The 14,534-nt window shown below is 41.5% G+C and overlaps 1 pseudogene; it reads left to right on the top strand.

Annotated features, from left to right (window-relative positions):
- Positions 1-14,534, top strand: part of LOC133456690 (semaphorin-3F-like) — a 26,159-nt pseudogene continuing 11,625 nt past the window's right edge.

Raw genomic sequence — 14,534 nt, 5'->3', positions numbered from 1 at the left:
GGGAGAGGACGGCGGGGCAGCTCTCTCCCAACACCTGCACCTGGTCACTTGGTCCTCATTCAGACCCCAGTAAAGTCCCTTTACCGGATCACCGGAGCCACATCTTGATCCCATCACACCGACGGCTGCTGCTGCCACCCGGGCTGAAACTTTTGGAGAGATTGGAACAAGCCTCCAGGAATCTGATGCCCCTTTTCCCTTTTCTTTTTGTTCCCTTTCTTGTGATAAATCCGCGCAGAGGAATCCCCTCGGTCAAAGGCGACTGATTAGGGCACATATTTTGCTTTTTTTCCCTTCCTGAAGAGCGTTATTTTTTTTTTTAATCTTCCAAACCCTATCGGATTGTTTTGTGCCTGCGCAGATTTTTCCAGCTCCAGCTCGGAGGGCGCACGGCGCCGGGAATTGCAGCGGTAACATCCACCCAAGTTTCGGCTCTTTTAACGGCACGGTGGCTGGAGAGAAAACGCCAGAAATAAGAGGTAAGGCGTTTTAACTTGTCCCCGGGGTTAACTTTGAACTGTAGTTAGTCGGAGTGAATGGTAAAAACGGCCGCAGGGCGCGCGTTTTGGTCCGGCTCCTATTTCTGGATGTGGAGTCCGCAGGTAAGTGCGCACTCCTCCGTTTATAAACGCTCAAAAGAGAAACCCTGTCATTATTTACAGAGAAACCATATGATATTACAGCAGAACTTTAATCTGTCCTGTAGGTCCCACCCAGCACAGCAAACCAGCAGAACTGCTGTACAAATACCACAAAAACAGCCAATCTCTTATTAGAGCCCCATAAGACTAAACATAACCTTTCAACACCCTTATCTGATTCACCTGATGTTTCATATGTTTGGAGTTATTTCACTAACAATACTTAAAGTATTTGAGTTAATCTGAAATACATAGGGTATATGTCTTAAGTGACATACATTTTAACTAATAGGTTGTTATTCATATATGAATATATTTAAGTTCCCTTATATGGGAACTTAAATCGTCTAGCGTTCATCTGGTCAAATACAAATACAGGTTTTTATGATGATTAACTGTAATTTTAATGGCTTATCCCTTTTCAGCTGTGGCCATTAATGGAAAGATGTCTCTTACACATGAATATGTGTTGTTTGCACTTTTTGTATAATATTTGAAGGAGGGGGAAAAGGAATCAATATCTCCTGGTGAGCAGCTCTGGCAAAGCCTGGGACAGAAGCTGTTTACGGTTTCAAAGGCTCTAAACGTTCACCACCACACGCCAGTCATTTCACTTTCATCAGAATGCTCAGATTTTTTGCATGGGAACATGTGTCACACCCAGAATTTGTGAAATCACACTCCTTTTTTTTTTAACCACAAGCGTCTCTCCCTCTCCCTAAAAGCCCTCATTTCTCAGGCGTGCACGGGGCCGTGTGCGGCTGGAGGTCGTGGCTGCACGGATGTCATGGGGGAGAGGGGAAAGGGAAGCCTGTGGGATGGCTTAAAGCCCAGGAAAAAGCACACCTTCAGGGAGACAATTTAATGGATGTTATGGACTCAGCTTTTAGTATTCATAATTTATATGGGATCCTCTCCCAGTAAAGTGCAGATGCATAATGAATGCTTAAGTTAAGGTCTAGCAGTTAGGCTATGTTTCAACACCTCTAAACTGTCAGGGAGTGTTGCAGTGAAGGATACCTGTTCCTTTGAACTGTCATGTTTTTCACTCATCAGCTCCTGAGAGGGCTCCGGTGTGCTTTGTTGAAAGAGTGAGGGAAAGCCAGGGGGACTCATTGATTGGCATCTATACATGCTTCGGTGTAAAACGTGGGTGAAATATATGCATAAATATGTCTAATACTGTTAAGAAATTGTCCAAGATGAAGGCTAGAAGATATTGATCTCCATTTTCAAAACATTTTCCAGGAGCCCGTTGGTGAAAGGACCATTATACAGTCTTAACACATACCTCACTGCATTTACACTCTAAATAAATAATGGGGCTGTCATATTTTCCAGCCCAGGTGTGAAGATTTTGGACGTTGTTTCTCTGCTGCCAAACTATACATCTCAGCGAGGGAAGGCTGCAGGCCAATTGTCTGATCAGAGAGATCAGAGAGAGTATCCTGCCTGTCCTTCCCTCTTTTTTTTCTGTCTCCCATTTCTCATGGGGCACGCTATAATAGCATTCATTCCTCTTTCTTCTTTTGTCCAGATTTAGATCTTTGTGGGCTACCTGCATGACTGTTACCATGACAGCATCTGGAGCCCAGCTCCTCCTGTTGGCCTTGTGTGTTTACCGCGGCTGGGGCCTGCAGCAGTCCGCCCCGCGGGTCCGCCTCTCCTTCAAAGGTGAGTGGTCACTGGAAGTCCTCGGACGCTGGGGACCGGCAACACTTTATCTGTTTGGTTTTGTCCAGATAAGTCACTGGCACACACTAGGGATTAGGGGTGGGTATTGCCAAGGACCTCACGATACAATACACATCACGATACCTGAGTCACGATACGATATTTTGCGATATCCAAATTTTGCGATATATTGCGATGTTATATAAAGTTTGCTGAAAACTGTAAAAAGCTTTATGGATCTTAAAATCCGAGTTGCACGTTCATCAGATTATAGTGACAATTCATGGGACAAACTGAGTCAAAACAATGTTTTATTATAACTATACAAGCTAAAGTTACAACATATTTGTATATGTTTTTCATATTATTTTCATCATATGAAATTAACATTACATTTAGTATGAGGTTGCTTTAATTATGTGGCAAATGATAATAAACACAAGAAAGATGGTACTTCAATGGAAAATAGATATTTTATTCAACTTTGCCGCTGTTCATACAAAAAGTAAATAAAATGTCCTATCTAAAACCAAGGACAGGCACAGTGATCAGTCAGTATAGATATAAATCCATAAATAAATAAACCTCTGTCCATTATTTTTCATTTTTTAAGGACAGGCAATTGTGTTATATAAAAAATAAATTATAAAATGAAATAAAACGTGAAATAAAACCTGAGCTCAGTGCAGGGCCCTCCCGGGGTTGGTAGAGAGTGGCAATGCCCAGGACTGTCACTTAGGTAGGAGCACTGGGTGATAAAATGGGAAAAAATCGGGGATAAAAAATATATAAAAAAAAAAAATCGATATTCAAATTTTGAATATCGATATTGAATCAGCTGGAAAAGTATCGCCATATATGGCCATATTGATATTTTTGCCCACCCCTACTAGGGATGGGCGGACTAAAAAATATATCACGATAATTTCTGGCACTTATCCCGATAACAATAAAAATGACGATAGAAAAAATACCAATTTAACTCCACCTTTTTAACTTTGCCAAAACACTGCTTTAAAAGAATACTAAATGCTACTAAACTACACCAATTAAATTAGTACACCTGTACTGCAAAACTGTAATGACTCAAATGAAACAAGTTTGAAATGTAAGAACAGATTCAACATTTATTCAAACTGTACGGCTTAAACAGTGGGATAACAGTGCAAACAGTTTTCTTAGCTTATAAAATCACAAAGTAGAAAAAAGAACCTGATAAATAAAGAAACAGGACAAATAAATAAAAGCCATCCTTTGCACTCACTGTTTTTTGCAGACTCTGCATATAATAGATGATGTTTGCTCCCCGTCACTCTTTTTAAATCCAAACCAGTTCCAGATAACGGAGCTGGAGCCTCGTTTAACAACGAGCTCCTCGCTCTCAGATCCGCCTTCAAACATGTTTGTTAAGGCTGATTTATGGTTCTGCATTGAATCTTAACGCTGATGATTTAACGCAGAACAATAAATCAGCTTCACACAAAAACGTCATTAACGGGATTGAACTAATATAACATTTAGAAATTTAAGCTGAAATGTCCAACATTTTCTCTAAAGAAAAGTTCACAAAAACGTCATCAACGGGAATTTATCGTTTTTACCGCGAGATGACAAATTCTTACCATGGGGAATTGTTTTGACGGTATATCGTGAACGGTAAAATATCGCCCATTCCTAGCACACACACATACCTACACACACACACACACACACACACACACACACACACACACACACACACACACACACACACACACACACACACACACACACACAGGCTGGTTCACACACCCACGCACCGATCCACACCAGCACTTTTGTTTCCTCTTCATACATATGGAACCAGCGTATTTCCTGCCCCATGTCAAACACTGGAACCCTGAACACAAAAGGTGGATATTACGTTTGGCCGGTTACTGGCAGTGCCCTTCGCCGGAATGATCCCTCACACCCTAAAACCTACACGCACTCCAGTCCGACCTGTCAGTTCTGCCTTGTTTTTGAAGTCTCATAATGTGACACGAGACAGAAACACCCAAGTCTTGATCAAAGTGCTGTTTTGTGATTTTGCTGCAAGGTGTTACTCCAAACATATGATTGTTAGTGTGTTTTTTAAAGGCTTTTTGTGTGTGTAGGTATTTGGGATTTTCCCTGCTGTCTCCTCCTCGTCCTTATTAACCTTGAAGGCAGAGATATTCCTCGCAGATACAAGGACGAACACCTTTGATCCGAACAATGTGGGATGATTATAGCCACTTCTGCATCCCAGCCATGATGTCACCTCAGCTTGTAAACAGACTTGCAGGAACGTATCCGCGGCCCCCTGCCCTGAGTGCATATTAAGTTTAAATTAGAGGTGTGGGTCAGTTTTCTAACACTTGTTTTAGGGCTTTCGAGCGCCGCTGAGCCGTGCTTTGTAGGGCTGGGGATCCATTCAAATGTCAAGAATCGATTCGATTCCGATTATTAAGATTCAGAATCGATTATCAAGATTTGATTCGATCCGATTCGATTCGATTCCGATATTGATTTGGGTTAGTGTTATTAAAACAGTTTTTGAGCTGTTGCATGAATGATATGACTGTAGTTATGCAAAATATTACTACTAGTATTATATTGAGATTAAACAGCAAGTATAGCAGCTAATGATGCTGTAAGGACCAATCAGCTCCCAGAATGCTGATAGGACTGCTTTCAGAAACATCATGTGGGACAGAATTATCAAACAGATCCAGGGAGGAAACAGAGACGGATGAAATCGGTTTTATTTTTTTCCACATTCCGTTTTTTATTTGTTCCATTTTCTGTCTATTTTGGTTTTTAATTTTTGACCATTTGGTTTTTAGCATTTTTTGCAAATGTAACCCCAAGATGGTATATAAAGTAATGAAATATAGACAATTTATGCAATTATAACCTAACACTTTAATGTTTTCATACCTTTAAACATATTTAAAGGCAAAAACATGGCACTAGTTATTCTCGTGTCCAACAAAACATTCCTTTTTTGGGGATAAACAAAAAAATAACCAAAAGTTGTAATGTAATGATGGAAAAAAAAAAAAAAACATAAATAAATAGAATAAAAAAAAAATTACAAAAAATCGATCCTTAGACATATGAATTGATTTTTAGGAATTAATATGAGAATCAATTTAGAATTGGGAAATCGATTTTTTCAACACAGGCCTACTGCTTTGGCTGCAGGTCAGGTATGGGCAGCGTTGTCTTATCTCATCGGAGTACAGCGACTAGGTGATAAACCCTTATGATTTTGTGCAGATAAAACCCCATCTGATGCAGACGGGAGCTCCTGGGTAGATCTGAGGAGGATACCAGCAGGCTGTGTCTGGTTCTGCGGTACCGGTGACAGCTGCTGACGCGTGTCATCCACAGACTCTGTTCCATTTGGGTCTCGACAGAATAACTGCGGTGCATTTTTATACGACCTTTAACACTAATCCCCTCTCAGTAAACAGCTTACTACCGTGTAGTTGAACAAAGTGGTCATCTGACAATTTATTTGGTTGTGAACTTGTTCCTCTTGGACCTCTCGGCCTTTGCATATCTGTACGCCGCTGACAAATCCTTGTTCAGAGCAGCTGGGGGGGTTTGTCCAGCAGGTCCCTCTCTCTGATAAAGCAGCACCCAGAACTCCACCGCCCTTCCCCCCCGCGAGCAAACAAAAAAAAAAGGAGAGAAGTTGGATTTACTCCCCAACTGTTTTGTGCCACTCCGAGGATTTATTGTTCATTGTTTGTGACAGCGAGTCTCTTTGTTCCCGGAGGCGCCAGTGGAGGAGGTTTGGGGCAGCTGAAGGACATGTGACTCCTCTGAGCCACATTCTGGGGTGCATGAGGCCTGCTGAGGACAGGGATCTCGTATTGTTTTGCTAGGACGCTCTGTCAATTATACGCACTTCAAAGAGAGGGAGAGAGGCTCATTTGATGGAATTAGTCAGCATTGCTAGAGAGCAGAATGCGGTGTGTAACTGAAGCTGCGGTTTAGGATCTCAGCCCCTCCGAGAGCTGTCACCAGTTTGTTGTACGAGAGATGTGACTGCGACTAAGTGGCAGTAGTCATTAGTGTCTTAGTGACAATTTGATGTGTAGTTGTAACGTGAGAGAGGTGGCCGTGGCCCACCGGCAGAGCTGTCACAAGTATTCACATTCATTACTCAGGTAGAAGTATAGATACTAGAGTTTAAAAATACTCCTGGAGAAGTTGAAGTATCAACTCAAGTTTTTTACTCAAGTCAAAAGTATAAAAGTACTGGTTTCAAAACTACCGTATTTTCTGGACTATAAGCCGCACCTGTATATAAGTCGCACCCGCTCTATTTTTTTTAAAAATAATAAAAAAAAGATATACAAGCCGCACCTGTATATAAGCCGCATCCGCTCTATTTAAAAAAAAAGACATGCAAGCTGCAGATATTTATGTTGTTAGATTAGATATTTACTACATGTACAGAAGGATTTTGAACTGTAAATGATGTACATGTTTGTACCTAAATAGATCCTTTCCTAACAGTGTCTTTTAACACGGCAGCAAATTTGCTGATTAAAACGGGACAGAACCAAGAGAAAATAACCGGTATTTATTTATCTATCTGTTTATCTGTTTGAAATCTGCTTCTACCTACTTCTATCTGCTAAAGAAGAAGTAGCGTATTCTTCTTTGCATTTATTTTGTCTTAGTTTTGATTGTAATAGAGCGCCCCGAGCGGTGGAAGAAAAATCCACAGAATAGCCTTTGTATAAGCTGCATGGTTGAAAACCTATGAAAAAAGTAGCGGCTTATAGTCCAGAAAATATGGTACTTAAAGTATAACAGTAAAAGTAATGTAAGGGGGAAAAAGCCATTAAGGACAAAAGCCATTGAAAATGAATGGATCTTAGTATAATGTAAATATATTAAAGAAGCATATATGTGTACTATTGAGCATTAACATGTGTTTCAGAGAGCAGCAGATATGATGACTAGTTGCCTATAAGTATTGTAATGGTGCAAAAAGTCAAACTTCAGAGGCATGTTATCATTTATCCTAACCTTTATTGGAATGTACATCCAAGTTTAGTTGCAGGAATCTGAGGGAACGGATGTAAGAACAAAACTGGACAAGAACATCTGAAACAACCACAACCAAATTCACTCTATCCGGATGGAGCAATTTAACTGGATAGTTTTTATTTAAAGGCCCAAATGAAATAGAGTAACGAGGCTGTTTTTAAAATGTAAGGAGTAAAAAGTACAGATAATTGTGTGAAGATGTAAGGAGTAAAAGTAAAAAGTCGTCTGAAAAATAATTACTCCAGTGAAGTATAGATAACCAAAATTTATACTTAAGTAAGGTAACGAAGTATTTGTACTTTGTTACTTGACACCTCTGCCCGCCGGAGCTTCGTGCTAGGATTGTTCGTCCTTCCCGGTGTTTTCCTATCGGTGTCAGAATGCCGCCAGAGGTGATCGTGAATGTTTCTCAGATGATGGCGGTACATTGTTTGCTATTTTTGGACAATGGAGACATGTAAAGGGGTGTGTCGCTTCCCCATTTAGACTGTTCTGTGAATCCACTATGGCCCAGTGGAGGTTGACTGGGGCTGGGGGGCTTGTTATCCTGTGTTTACCTCCCGGGAACCCAACCGGACCTCATCCCACTGCTAGAGAGACTCCATCCCGTGTCTCCTGGAGATCCGATTGCACGGCTTATTTTAGTGGCACCTTGACTGCATCCTGTTAACGCCGGCCCCCGAAGGAAGATGGCAGCGCTTTGATGTAAATAAAGATTGTGCTTCCTCCCGAATCCCTGTAAGCTCCGCTTCTGAGGGTCTCCGTGAACATTTGTCATTATTTAAGCCCGCTGTCTTTAAAACGCCTCAGCCGTGTCCCCACAGCCACTGGGAGGGGGTCAGCGCTCCGGCACGTGTGTCCGGGGGTGGCCTGTAGGGATGGGCGGTATGGACTAAAAAATGTATCACGATCATTTCTGGCATTTATCCCAATAACGATAAAAATGACGATGAAAAAAAATACCAATTCAACTCCATCTTTTTAACTATAAATCTATCGCTCTCAGATCCGCCATGTTTGTTACACAAAAACGTATCAACGGGAATTTATCCTTCTTTCTTTCTTTCTTTCTTTCTTTCTTTCTTTCTTTCTTTCTTTCTTTCTTTCTTTCTTTCTTTCTTTCTTTCTTTCTTTCTTTCTTTCTTTCTTTCTTTCTTTCTTTCTTTCTTTCAGGCTCATTTCCTTCCTTCCTTCCTTTTTCCCTTCCTTCCTTCTTTCCTCCTGCTCTCTCCTTCCTTCTTCCCTTCCTCTTTTCTCTCTTCCTTCCTTCTTTCCTTGTCTTCTCCCTTCCTTCCTTCCTTCCTTCCTTCCTTCCTTCCTTCCTTCCTTCCTTCCTTCCTTCCTTCCTTCCTTCCGTGCTTCCTTCCTTCCTTCCTTCCGTCCTTCCTTCCTTCCTTCCTTCTTTCCTTGTCTTCTCCCTTCCTTCCTTCCTTCCTTCCTTCCTTCCTTCCTTCCTTCCTTCCTTCCTTCCTTCTTTTTTCCCTTCCTTCCTTCTTCCCTTCCTCTTCCCTTCCTTCCTCCTTTCCTTGTTTCCTTCCTCCTTTCCTTCCTTCCTTCCTTCCTTCCTTCCTTCCTTCCTTCCTTCCTTCCTTCCTTCCTTCCTTCCTTCCTTCCTTCCTCCCTTCCTTCCTTCCTTCCTTCCTTCCTTCCTTCCTTCCTTCCTTCTTTTTTCCCTTCCTTCCTCCTTTCCTTGTTTCCTTCCTCCTTTCCTTCCTTCCTTCCTTCCTTCCTTCCTTCCTTCCTTCCTTCCTTCCTCCCTTCCTTCCTTCCTTCCTTCCTTCCTTCCTTCCTTCCTTCTTTTTTCCCTTCCTTCCTTCTTCCCTTCCTCTTTTCTCCCTTCCTTCCTCCTTTCCTGGTTTCCTTCCTTCCTTCCTTCCTTCTTTCCTTGTCTTCCTCCTTCCTTCCTTCCTTCCTTCCTTCCTTCCTTCCTTCCTTCCTTCCTTCCTTCCTTCCTTCCTTCCTTCCTTCCTTCCTTCCTTCCTTCCTTCACGTACGTTGTGCGTTTTTACCGTGAGATACAAATTCTTACTGTGGGGAATTGTTTTGACGGTATATCGTGAACGGTAAAATATCACCCATTCCTAGTGGCGTGAGTCTTTTTTATGGTTTTAAACTGATATATTCAATTGTTGGAGTTCTGCTCCAGGCCATTTATCTTGCAGTAGAAGAAAAAGGTTCAGAAAGAGCTTTCAGGAGAGGAAAAAAAGAGGAGAAACATTTTCCTTTGCAGCATGTCGTAACAGGTTCCGCTCTGCTGAACACCAACCTGATCTTAACAATTAACTGCAAGTTCCACTGACCGTGTTTCCTCGGGGACCGGCTCCACGGGGCGGGCAGCGCCTTCGACTCAATCACACAGCCAGGACACATCAAATATTCAGATCTTAAAAGCAAATATGTTTCTGTAAATGCTCCACATTGAGTTATATTTAATCAGGGACACACATTTTCCACATTTTCTGGCTCCTTAAGTTCGACCAAGTCAGTGATGAACATGCAGAAGTCAATAAGGGAATATTGTGAATAGTTTTGGACCGCTGCTTCTCCTAACGGGGTGGCTGTTCCTTTTGATCAAAACTGCTCTAAGATTGAACATAATTTCTGTACAATATATCTGGGAAATATACCAACTAAACTAAATACCTCAGACAAATACCTCCTTAAAATATTACTAGTAGCTTCCAAGAAAACAATAACGAGGAAATGGCTAAACAAAGAGAGTGGGTAACGTTGTAAAGGACATGTTTGTCATGGAAAGGCTGACATTTTCTCTCAGACTCTGCACAGATAAATTAGTATTGTATAGTATAGTATAAAGTATTGGTACAAATGGGTGATGCACATGAATGTTGTAAAAGAAGACCTTTTATGTTAACATATTATGAACATGTTTTTTTATTTCCTTTAACAATTACTACAAATGCACCTCATTATTATTATTTCTTTGTCACCTATTTATCAGATATCAAAGTAAATTCTCTATGTGCTGAAGAGTAATATGGACTAAAGGCCCTGACACACCAAGCCGATTGTCGGCCGTCGATGAGCGTTGGTGCGTCTGTCGGGCTAGTTTCCCCGGTGTGTCCTGCACGTCGCCACAGGTCGGCCTCCCGTCGGCAGCTTTTCAGGGACGTCGGTCAAACAGCTCACTCTGTGATTGGCTGTTCCCAGAATTTCCCAGAATGCTTTTCGTCGTCATTTGCAGACTGAATCAAAAAAAAAAAACATGAAGGACATTTCTTATTTTTTAGTGAATAAAATCAATATTTTGAGTTAGTTTCTGCATAAAAATGCGTTTTGATTACATTTCTAGCGAGAAATATATATTTTACTTTCATAATATTCACTCAGTGAATGTACATAATCCATCGCCAAACCTTGCCAGAATAAAGGCTGATTTATGGTTCTGCGTTACACCAACGCAGAGCCTACGGCGTAGGTTACGCGGCGACGCGCGCCGTACGCCATACCCTACGCCGTAGGCTCTGCGTCGATTTAACGCGGAACCATAAATCAGCTCCGGAGCCGGCAGGCAGAAAATCCCGAAATTTTCAGAGCAAATTTCTTAACAGGCGTAGCTACAACTGTTAGATTTCATCTATTAAACCAATATTTATCTTCCTAAATGGTTTATTTCAGCCAGCGGTAATTCTCCACAGAGCTGCAGGTGGTTGTGCCGTCTGGTCTTCTCAATAAAGCTTTGAAAAAAAAAAAAAGCGCTGTCCTCCTCCTTGAGCCCCTGAATACAGACTACCGCTGCCTGCTGGTATGGAGGGGAATTACCTCTCACGCATGCGCAGAACGTACGTGCTAGTTCGCCGTCGGGTGTCGTCTTTGCGGTGTGTCTAGAGCTTCTTTTTAAGCCCAACCCAGCCCGACACAGGCGACACGAGGCGACACAGCAGTCGGCAGACAGCGGGGGAAGTCGGGTTGGTTTGTCCTCGGCTTAAAGATGATATGGACTGAATTCAAATCACACTCGGGACCCGAGTGAAGCTCCTGTCACCTTTACTCTCGGTGGAAATGTTGGAAAAGTAACCCAGAAAACAAGAAACGAACACAGAAAAGACAAACTGTATAGTGTATCTGTTCATATGTTCATCAGCATGTACATCCGTGTTATATTTGTGTTACTGTAAAAACTAAAATACAAAAATAAAGTTTAAAAACTGCTCCCCTTCCCACACAGAACTGATGGACACGAGAGCGGCGCGGCCCTTCAGCTTCTCCTTCAACACCAGCGACTACCGCATCCTCCTGATGGACCAGGACCAGGGCCGCCTGTACCTGGGCAGCCGGGAGTACCTGGTGGCCCTGGACATGCACAACGTCAACAAAGAGCCCCTCATAGTGCGTGCAAATTCCAGCAGCTTGCTCCTTAAATCCAGTCTGCTATTCGGCATGTGGTGTTAAATCTGAAGGTGCAATGATCCTTAAGAACTCCCTGTTTTTTGTGCTTTTCTGCAACCCCCAGATCCACTGGCCGGCCTCTGCTAAGAGAAAGGGGGAATGTCAGATGACAGGAAAAGGTAGACAGGTGGGATCATGCACTTCCATCCTGTTCTTTCAAAACAATAATAATAAATCAGCTTTCAAGACGGGACAGGGATGTTTAAATTCCAGTTCTCTGACTGTTCTCCGTCCAGGGGGAATGTGCCAACTTTGTGCGCTTGATTGAGCCGTGGAACCGCACCCACCTCTACACTTGTGGAACGGGGGCGTACCAGCCCATCTGCACCTTCATCAACCGAGGCTGGAGGGCAGAGGTGAGATTTATAGCTCCCAGAATGGGATTTACAGCTAAACTCCCCCAGCAGTGTACACCAGGAAAGCTTTTCCCTGTTAAATATTTCAAGAGCGCAAACTGGGACACTGATTTGTTTATGATTTTTCTGTCCTCCCTTGTCACATCTTACATCTATTTATATACATATTCCCTGTCGAATCTGTAGAGGTAGGAAGTAACAAAATGCAAATGCTTACCGTAGCTATCTGAACTTAATTTGAATACTTATTTTGTGACAGCTTTTTTGTTTTCACCTGCAACATCTTTTGCAAGCGTATCTGTAATTTCCGCTCATAACATTTTCACAAAACAGCTCATTTTGAGCACCAAAGTGCTATCCTAACCGCCTGGTCAATCCCAGTCCACACGGACGGGACGTTAACAAGAGTAATGATCCCTGGCTGGTCCGAGGCAGACTTAACAGGACTTAAAAATGCAACATGACTGAGCAGAAAAGAGAAATGTTTGCGTAAAATATCAGAGGAGAGAAGGGGCGTGGATGAAAGTGAAGCAGGAGACGCAGCAAATGATTCCTCATTTTTTGGCCTTATTTTGATAAACTATTTGAGAACAATAAATGCACCATTATTGATTCTTTTCATTAGAATGTTGAAAATACTCAATAATCAATTCATTACAATGTTCTTAAATAAATCTAAAGCTGCAAATATTTGATTTCCTTTCATTTACATAATGATGACGCTCAGATAGCACAGACACTGCTGGAGGGATTTAGCTTTAAAGGGTTTGCAGTTACACAGAAGGCTGACTTGAGTGCTTCTACATTTTCACATTTACGTATTTAAGTAGAATCGGTGCATCAGCTTTTACCAAAGTGAATTTTTTTTTTATTCAACAATATATTTATTGGTTTTTTTCCTTAAATATACAGAACAGACATCCATAAAACCCCTCCCTCCCATCCCCAATAACACAACATTCTCAGTCAAAATGTTAAATAAAGAATACAGTTATGTACATATACACATGCACACAAGCCTGCATATACATGAAATGTTTTATTGATTGTATCTAATAATTCTTTCTTTTAGGTTGACTATTTTTACACCAGTCCAGAGACAGCGGATGCAAAATAGCCTTTTGTCTAATTCCGGCACATTTTACATTGGTTTAAATGTGTTATTAATGTGCATTGTCCCTGTAATTTAAACCTTTAAATAAAATAAATAAATAAATACATACATGCATACACATATGCACATATAATCATATGTACATATACATGAGGAAATTAAATTGAAAAAATAAATAATAACGGAAGAAATTAGTAAATACAAATTAAAATTTTTTAATTAAAAGTAAATAAATAAATAAAAAATGTAAAAGTAAAAATAAAATATATTTAAATTAAATAAATCATAATTATCAGTCATCATTCTGTTTATCTCTTACAGCCAAGTTATTATTTGCACCTGAGTTACCTTAGCTGGAGTACACTTTCACAAGTAAAACCAGACTGAAAATAAAAGTACAATTACCCAATCACAAGCATCTCACATCCTCACATCACTCATAAATTGTAAGAAAGGCGTCCACATCTCATAAAAACCAAAGTTCATTTTTAATTCTTCTTTATTGCTTGAAAAGCTTGGATAATTCTTGTGAATAAAGGCTGTGTAAGTTTTCAACGTGGGCTGGTGTTGTTTGTGCAGGACTACCTGTTTAGGCTGGTCCCCGGGTATGTGGATTCAGGGAAGGGAAAGTGCTCGTACGACCCCAAACAGGAGAACATCGGCGTTCTGATCAGTGAGATGCTTTTCATTTGTAACCACAACAAAAACATGCCGACTCCTCTCAAATTCTTTCAGGTGCTGGGTAAAAAAATTTTCACCGCTCTGATCTGTTTCCCTCACCTTTGTAGATAACAACCTATATGCAGGTGTCCATATTGACTTTATGAGCACAGACGCTGCTCTGTTCAGGACCATGGGAGGGAGAACAGCAATCAGGACGGAGCAGTATGACTCCAGGTGGCTCAATGGTGAGTAAGTGTAGGTGTGAGCAGGTAAACGCTGGTGATTACACGTTCTGGTTCCTCTTATTTTACTTGACAACCACTTTTCTCCGTCCCCTTCTCTGCTCGTATGTTTTTATCCCCACAGAACCGGTGTTTATTCAGATCCAGCAGATCCCTGACAGTGCAGAAAAGAACGATGACAAACTTTACTTCTTTTTCCGCGAGAAGAGTCTGGACTCCAGCAGTGGGACGAGTCCCACAGTTTTAGCCCGGGTGGGAAGAGTTTGTCTGGTGAGCTGAAGCCCCGCTGCCTATGTACGGTGGCCGAGACCCGCCATTGCTGAAAATAAAAGTAACGCTGCAAACAGAAAGAAACGCCGCT

This window comes from Cololabis saira, chromosome 12 (assembly GCF_033807715.1).
Source record: "Cololabis saira isolate AMF1-May2022 chromosome 12, fColSai1.1, whole genome shotgun sequence".
NCBI classification, from domain to species: domain Eukaryota; kingdom Metazoa; phylum Chordata; class Actinopteri; order Beloniformes; family Belonidae; genus Cololabis; species Cololabis saira.
This window is presented reverse-complemented; position numbering and strand designations above follow the sequence as displayed.